The sequence below is a fragment of the Crocuta crocuta genome, unplaced genomic scaffold (assembly GCF_008692635.1).
Source record: "Crocuta crocuta isolate KB4526 unplaced genomic scaffold, BGI_CrCroc_1.0 scaffold61, whole genome shotgun sequence".
NCBI lineage: Eukaryota > Metazoa > Chordata > Mammalia > Carnivora > Hyaenidae > Crocuta > Crocuta crocuta.
The window spans coordinates 4,480,228-4,489,193 of NW_027528369.1; positions in this window are offsets into that span (position 1 = coordinate 4,480,228).

The window sequence follows — 8,966 nt, forward strand, 5'->3', positions numbered from 1 at the left end:
CTCCAAAAAAAAAAAAAAAAAAAATCATCAAGCACAGATCTATTCCTCTAGGTCTTGGCCAACAATGTGCACCTTTTCTCTATCAGTAACTGCTTGTTACTATCCATGTGACTATGAGAGCAGCTCACACACCACTCTTTGGAAGTGAGTGTGAACAAGTGTGGCTGTGTAGGTGGCACCATGGGACACTGAGTGTGTCATGAGGCTAGAGCCCATCAGGTCCCCTGTCTCCTCGAGACAGCTCATTTGCCATCTGTCCTGGCAAAGTCCCGGGCTCTGTGTTCAACAACAGATGGAGAATCCAAGGACCAGCCTTCCCCACCGCCACCCAACAGGCATGGCCCCGAGTATACCAGTAGTTCACACACGTGTGTTCTTCTGCACACGGGGGCTGAACCTACAGACCCCAACCATCCTATAGTCACAGACCATTTTAAAGCCCTTAATCCCAGAAGTTATTAAGTTACAACCCCCCAAGTCACCATCTGGCTGGGGGATCTCCCATGTGGGAAGGGACTCCTGGCACTTCTCAAATTACACAGTTTGGATGTCGGTCTCTGATGACAAGTCTCCTGGGACCTTCTCTGCCTCCCAGGTGGCCCCTTCCTACCCTCCCTCACTCTTTAACCAGGTTTCCGTTGCTCTTATGGGAAAGGGGAGAAGGTGAATGTTAGGGAATCAGCACTTAGGAGACACATCTGCTCCTCTCTTCCAGGCACCTTCTGCCTTCGGCTCACATAAGCCTCGTGATAACCAGTAATAGGAGTTACTATGCCCATTGTACAGATTAGGAAATCAAGACTGTGTCATTCACTGAAACCAAATGAGAGATTTCAATCTCAAGGTTGTCTGGCTTCAAATCACACTCTTTCCACTATGGCCTACAAATCTCTAACATTCTGGTCTTTGATTCGGGCAGTCGCTTTTCATCACCATCTCTCCACATTTCTTACAAATGGACAGTCCGGAAGGAGGAACTGTTGAGTCATACACACAACAGCACTTCACACCCACCTGGTGCCCTCCCCGTCCCTGGGCAAGATGGCAGTTGTCCTATGAAAGTACACCAGGTCCCCCTCCTCCCCCCCATCCTGAACCTCCCACAGTGGTTCTCGGACAACAGGGGTTGTCCATTCTGTCACTGGGTGCTGGCGCTAGGCCAGCCACTCCAGCTTGGTGCCCTGACTGGGCTCATCCCCTCCTGGATGTCAACTTCCCCCATGTGGCTCCGTGCCCGAGGGCACTCATTCACACCACAGCTTAGGAACATTCCCGGTCCATCTCTGGTTCAGTGCTACCACATCTGCATATAGGAAAGGATGCGGAGAATGGAGAAGTACAGACATCCCCGGATACCTCCAAATCCAAGGGCTTCTCATGGGGCTGCTCTATGGAACCCCTCAGGGAAGGTGCGTCGGGTTTCTCAGAGCTTATGACGACTCCAGGAAAGGCAGCGCAAGCCTCACATAGAGACGGCAACACAGGGGCCAGCACGGAGGACATGACAGGGTGTCACAGCCAGGGAACTTCTCTGGGGACAACACCCCATTTGGCTACCATCAGAAACAAGTCCTCATGTGAGAAACCAGAGGGACTTGACCCATCCTGCCCAACTTTCTCCTGGGCCCGGGCCTGCATATACTCGCACCAGAACACACCTGCACTGAGTTCCCTGACTGGTGTCTCCAGCCTCTGCCCATGGCAGTTGCCAGGATAAGTATTAATATGGCTACTATTGATTAAGCAGCAATGCCGTGCCAATGGTGGTCCTGAAGATATTGGGGGGGGGGTATTATGTAGGTATCCATCTAACCTCATATTTTATGTTTTTTAAGTTTACCTATTTATTTAGAGGGAGAAAAATCACAGGAGGAGCAGAGAGAGAGGCAGATAGAGAGAGCACCAAGCAGGCTCCACACTGCCAGCACAGAGACTGACGCGGGGCTCGAACTCATGAACCATGAAAGCATGACCTGAGTTGAAACCAAGAGCCTGTTGCTTGATTGACTGAGCCACCCAGGCACCCTTCTAATCTCATATTTTAGATAAATCTAATACATATATAATCTCATGCATATATGTAAAGCTCATTTCATCACTACAGAGTGGTTATGTACCAACGAATTTTCAGAACATTTTATATTTAGATAAAATCTCATTCATGTATGTATATAATCTCATTTATATCTTCCATATATTTGCATAAATCTTATATATGTAAAACATCACACATACGTAAATCACATTAAATCATTTGTGACCGTCAACTGTTCTAAAAATTATATGCAATGATATTTACATATGATTTCACTTATGTAAATCTTATATATATAAAATCTTGCTTATATGTAAGAATCTCATGAGTGAATATATGTTAGCAAGTGTTTCAAACACTATATGTGTAATTTCGTTTATATAAATAAATTTCATTATGCAAATATGATGTAATCATTAAAAAGGATATATGCTAACAACTGTTTTAAATATTATATATGCAATCCAAGTTTACTTATTAATGTCATTTATATATTTAAATACATCTCTTATGTATAAAATCTCATATATAATACACTCACATATGTGTATGTATGTAAATATCATTTAATCATTTAGAACAAAAAATCCCTGCGAGGCAGACACAGCTACAATCCCCACAGACTGGGCAAGCTCAAACACATGCGCACGTGATACCGGGTCTCGGCAGAGCTCCTGGTACCCCCCACCCGGACCTGCTCTCCCAAAGCCCAGAGCTGCAACTGCCTCAGTTAGGGGCAGTTCCAGCATTCAGCTGCTCATGTCCCGAGTCCCAGGCTCGCCCTTGACTCCTCTCTCTCTCTCTCTCTCTGACTCCACAACCAGATCTTGGTCTGCCTTCAAAATAAGCTAGGACTTCACTCCTTCTCACCACTTCAACTGCCCCATCCCCATTTCAAGCCTTTATTACAGGTGGATGGACAATGGCAAGTCTTCTACCTACCGGCCTCCTTGCCCTCACCCCACTTTTGCCTACTGTCCTAGGGCGAATCTGTTAAATCACAAGTCAGCCCAGGCTATTCCCTTCCAGATCCTCCAGGGGGTCCCATCCTCACTTACAGGGAAAGTTGAGTCCTTACCACAACCCACAAGGCCCTACAGCATATGCCTCCCCTATAAAGACTCACCAACATGTTGAATTCACCACGTATAAGAGCCCGAGTTGTTTCTAGGTATAATGCGTCTAACATTTATTAAAAAGGGCTTGTAAGAATTTCTTTGGAATTCCACCCACCACGACACACACACACCTGGAAAGTAAATGAGGAGGGCTCCCTTTTCATCTGAAATCAATGGGGAATGGGGCTTCACAATGGGGTGCTTTCATATGCACCCCCTAAAACGTAGCGGATGCAGTGGATTGGCATCCGACACATGCTTGAGAAATTCTGTGGGCAAGAGACTTAGGATGACCAGCTACTCCACCATTAAGACACTCACTGATCTTCAGGAGTTAGTATCTGCTTGCGTAGAAAGTGCCTGAGTGCTTCCCATGAGCCACATGTGACCCGGGGTTGGCAAAGGGCTGGCTTGGGGACCATCTTGTCCTAAAGGGCCCAAAAGGCTTCATCTGGAGGATGAACAAGGCTGCAGAAACAGATTCCTAGGGGCTGAAGACGGACTGATGAGCTGATCATAGAGGGTTCGTTTGACAATTTTCAGAGACTGGCCACCATCAACTGAAGGAGGTTGTCCAGAAGCCCATACAGGTTCCCTGTGAGAGCGAGTCAGGTATAAATATCTGTGAGACCCGCAGAACAAAATCCCCCATCAGGCCACAACACAATTTGGTCCCTGTCAACTCTTCCCTGCTCTCCCCCGGCACAACCAGAGAGCGCAGTGAGGCTCAGCTAGAGTAAGTGGAGTCTTAACCTTGAACAACGTCAAAAACATTGATTCTTAAATGGAACACGGCCATTTTTTTAATTAGCTATTTTTTTTAATTCAAGTATAGTTGACATATGATATTAGATTAGTTTCAGGTGTATAACATAATGATTCAACAATTCGGTACATTACACAGTGCTCGCACGTAAGTGTAGTAACCGTCTGTCACTACACAAAGTTATCACAATACTACTGACCACATTCCCTATGTTGTTCTTTTCACCCCCGTGATTTATTTATTTTGTAATTGGAACTTCGTACCTCTTACTCTCCCTCCCCTATTTTCCTTAGCCCTCCCACCCCCATAATTTTTTAATTGAGACTGTGTGTGTGACTTTAGGGAACTATGATTTACCAGAAAGGTCCTGCAGCCTACCTGTGTTTTCATCTAGGATCGGGGGTATCCCACGAACCAGACTTAAAAGGGACAGTGAGAAAAAAATAATGAAGTTGCTTTTGGGGATTACACTCTGTTCCTGCTTATTCACTACACTGGTGAGTCATTTAATTGACTGGATGGGAGTCCCAGCCCTGCTCTGTTCTTTGTTTCCTCTTGCTATTTGGTGAAGGGGCTCTGGAGCAGAATGTCACATCAGTTAACCTGTGAGAGGAAGCCAACGGCACAAGGTTTGTCTTATAGATGCCACACTCGGAACAGCAGAAAGGCCTCATCCAGGCTGTTGGAATGACCAGAGGCAGTTAGGAGTAAAGGGCTTTCCAGGGTGACCTTGACCACTTAGGATAGAGACAGGAGCTTGCAGAAGGGCAAGGAGGCACACAGAGCAACAATGAAGACGATGATGAGGACACCATCCTTGACGTGGGGGAGAAAGAGCCATCAGTGGTGCACCATCTTCTCCACTCTGAGGGTGCTCACAATTGCATGGGAAGGTGTCCTCTCCATTACTGCATCATGGATAGTTTGAGAATTGGGACAAGGTGTACCCACCTTTCCCAAGTTCCTAGACCCCAAGCTCCCATGTGACAGGGACCGTCTGAGTAATCCCTGCCTTCCAGCACCAATGTGGCATCTGAGACAGAGCAGGAGTCTCAATACCGCTGCTGGATAGACAGATGGTTAGACCTTGACCTTGGGCGAATTCCTTTCCCAGGATCCCCTTTTGCCATAAATCCTGGAAAAATTCGTTCTTCCTCTCCCACATCCCCTGTGATGTCGCCAGGACCAAGCCTTGGAGGCCACGGGCCCCCTCTCAACGTGCCTCTCATAAGACCCACGTGGTGATGATCAAAGCAACATGATTATGCGCACAGAAGGGTTTTAGGTAATTCCATAGTGACAAATATTGTCGCTAGCCACATGTGGCAGTAGACTTGTGCAAGATCGAGCTCTATGGGGGGTTATCTTTGGTGAGGAGGCAGCTCTATATGAGTAACCTTCCACGAAGACCAGGGAAGGGATGAATGTTCATATCAATCCCCCACGAATGATAACCCCTCCCCCCCAACCCCCATTCTATGGTCCTCTAGTGTCAAGCTGGTGCTGCCCAGTGACTACCCACCTGAATCACTGAAACCTCAAGCTGGGAGCCCAGACACAAGCTAGAAGCATCAGGTGTTCCAACCCCCTGGGAGCCCAGAAACTTCTCTGTTCAGAAACCACAGTTTGCGAGTTTCACGTACACAAGCAAATGCCGACGAAGTTTCAACCTTTTTATTCAAAGCAGCTTCTCACAATGTATAAATACTGCATATTAGCACACATGAAAAATACAACTTCTAAGGCACCCAGAAATGTGTTCATACACGTTACAGGACCATTCACAAAGAGAGTGTACAATTTGCTCTAGACAGTCAGCATTTGATAAGTCAGAAGATTATTATCCCTCAGTACTGCACCCAGTCTCGGGAAATATTTACAGCGCAGTGAGAAAGGGCCAGCTGTACCTGCTTTATAATTCTATGAAGTACTCATACTTACAAATATTCAGAACTAGTTAAAGACTCTCCCATGATAACCTGGCAAAATAAAACAAGTAGCCTAATTTGTAAAGGTCTCCTTGGATTCTGGTGTGCGTGCTACACCCATGATCAAATCCAAACACTCTTAGGGTGGGCTGGAGAAGTTTTTGGTAGCCTGCTTCATTGTCAGAAGTTTGGTAATAAGCCTTACCACTAGAATGTCACTTCGTAAGCGTCAATCATTTCTCAACCTGTTAATGGATCGGTGATTTCATCATGAATGAGAAATGGGGCATCCCTTGGTGTGAGAATTGAGGGAAATTCTTCTCATGCCAAACAGGACATTGGAATGGGTCAATGAAGAACAAAAGGAGGTGGAAATTTAGCAACTGCAGGATGCTGCACAGTGTAGACGCATTTTTAAAAACTCACACGGGAGGTCCCGATTCTGATGGAACCATCTACACTGGTCAGCTCGTCTGGAAGAATGCCAGACCTCCACCTTCTATGATATGGATAAAGGCTGGGACTGCACAGCAGAAACACCCACCTGAGATCCCAAGTTTCAATCTGAGAAACTCGTCTTCCAGAGCCTTCTCAAGGTGATAAATCCCTCTGCATGGCCAGCCAGGTTGGTGGAAGCGAGCAGCTTCTCTGTGCCATAAAGCATGCCCACCTCTGTCTGGATGTGCCCACAGTCTATGAAACTTGTGTTTTGTTGGAATAATGGAATTCTTTGGTCCTTGGTTTTATGAAAGGCAATATTTTCACAATCCTGTCAACGTGGACATCAGCAAATGACTTCCAGCTGGGACTCATGGCACAGGGACAAGTTTAATACCAGATGGAACGCTCTACACCCTCCAAATTTCCCGGAGCCCCCTGAACAAGCTCCAGCGTCAGGCCAGGTGCTGGGCCACTGAGGCACGGCTAACCCAGAGAGACACCAGAGCCGAGGCTTAAGATCAGACGTCGGTGCTTCTGACTGCCGCACACACTGCGGACATCGGAAGCAAATCTCCATCCTGATGGTAGACCTTCTGAACGCTTACTAGTGCTGAACTCAATAACTTGACTTTAGCCATACGATAGCCCTGGTCTCAAGTCATCTGTAAAGCCTCAGTTAGGAGAATCAGCCGGGAGCTATGGAAGTGCGGCCAACCGAAAGGAATTGTAACTTTTGATAAAAATTTACGTCCAAATTCCAGATGGTTTTGCTGGGCCTCGGATACAGTGGATGCACCACCAATGAGCTCCATGACTTACACTCCATTAAAACGGCCCCTGGTGAACGGACTCAGCTGATGTGATGCTCTTCATCTAGTTTGCCTTTGCCCTGCTAACCTCAAGTTTAGTATGGCTTAACATGCACAGTTCATTGATAAGACACTCGGGGCACGTGGGAATGCTGATTAAGTAACTGAAATTGACTTCAGATTGTCTACACAGTAAGACTCACATGTAAACTTTGTTAACACCTCTCAAGGAGTGCTGACCTCAGCCTGGCTGGACGGTTCCAGGTCAATGACAAGGGCCCTGGGGTCAGCCCCCAAGGTCAAGAGCAGGAAATATCATTTGTTCAGAACAAATGATAGACCAGCAAGCCCTCCCTGTGACCACGTCTAAACCATGTGAACAGTACGAAGGTGGCTCCGGAAAACCTGTCCTTGGTCCATTCATATGGTGAAAGATAATCACCAAGGTGCCTATCTGGCCCCTGCTGCCGTCAGCTCAACCAAACTCTTCAGATTAGCCATGATTCACAGACTGTACTGAGTCCATCAACATGGCTTATGTTACTTGGAAGAAACAACCCGTATTACCCTTATTTTTATTTTTATTTTTTTGCAACAAGCTTAAGGCTCTGTTCACAGACTCCATCAACTGCCACACAGTGAGACTTTATGGGGAGGTCCTAAACTACATATGTAGTTGCAAGAGGTTGGAAAATTTACTGATCCTAATGGTAAGGCTTATCCACAAATTCAATACATTTTCAAATTATACTTCAAACTCAACTGCTTTGAGAAAAAGAGACTAAAGCTGCTCTCTGACAATATGAGAGCAGTAGATTCTAATGAAAAAGTAAACTAAAACCAAATTGGCACCAAACCAGTATGCTATTTTTTGAAAGAACAAGTGATATTAATGGAAAAGATTGCCTAAAACGCATATCCTAACTTACCACAGAAATATAAAAGTTTATATTCTGAAAATATATACTGTATTAAAGTCTGTAAGCATTTCAACCAAAATCTGCAGAAATAACTGAGCAACACTTATCTACAACAAAAATATACATGCAAGACAACCTCCAAATGGTTTCCCTTAAATATCTACAAAGGCAAAGTGTAGATTTTTAAAGATTATACAAAACCATTTACAGAGAATAAAATAAAATACTTAAGAAATCTCATTTAGAGTCTTAAATACTGTGTATATTAGTGAGAGTGTCTAAACTAATATGTACAACAGACCTAAGTGTCTGAATACAGAAACACAGAAGAGAAGCAGTTCTGCATTTTAAATATTCACGTAGGAAGATTTGAAGACGTTTCTCTTTGTTTCTCTTAAAAAATTTTTTTTCCACAGAAACTAGATTGGAAAATTGCATGAATGTGACTCAATTTCAAATTAAAAAAAGTTTACAAAATTTTCTAAACCAACAGTTAATGGGAAATGCCATTCAACATTCAGTCAAGGCTATTTTTAAACGTGGATATTTGCAGCTACAGTTGCATTGATCAGAGTCCATTTTGACTATTACTTTTCCATCCTCACACCAAACTTCATATGGAAAAAAACCTATCGTCATGCTTCAGAGAGAACATTTCCTAGCTGAGTCTATACTGAACAAGAATAACATTTTAAATCAATTCTCTGCTACCTTCTCAAAGCTACTCGATTTCATTCTTAGAGGGTAATTCTTGATGGTTTTTGCTCACAGACACTATTTGAAAACAGAATGGCGCATGTGGGTGCATCAGCACTAGCGCAAGGTTTTCGAATGGTGGGGAGGGAGCTCTGGCCACCGTGGCAAAGTTCTGCACAAAGTCCTCTCAGAACAGGAGCACTAAGTCCAGTGGCTCCACTACAAGATGCTGGGGGCTGATCACCGGGGGTTG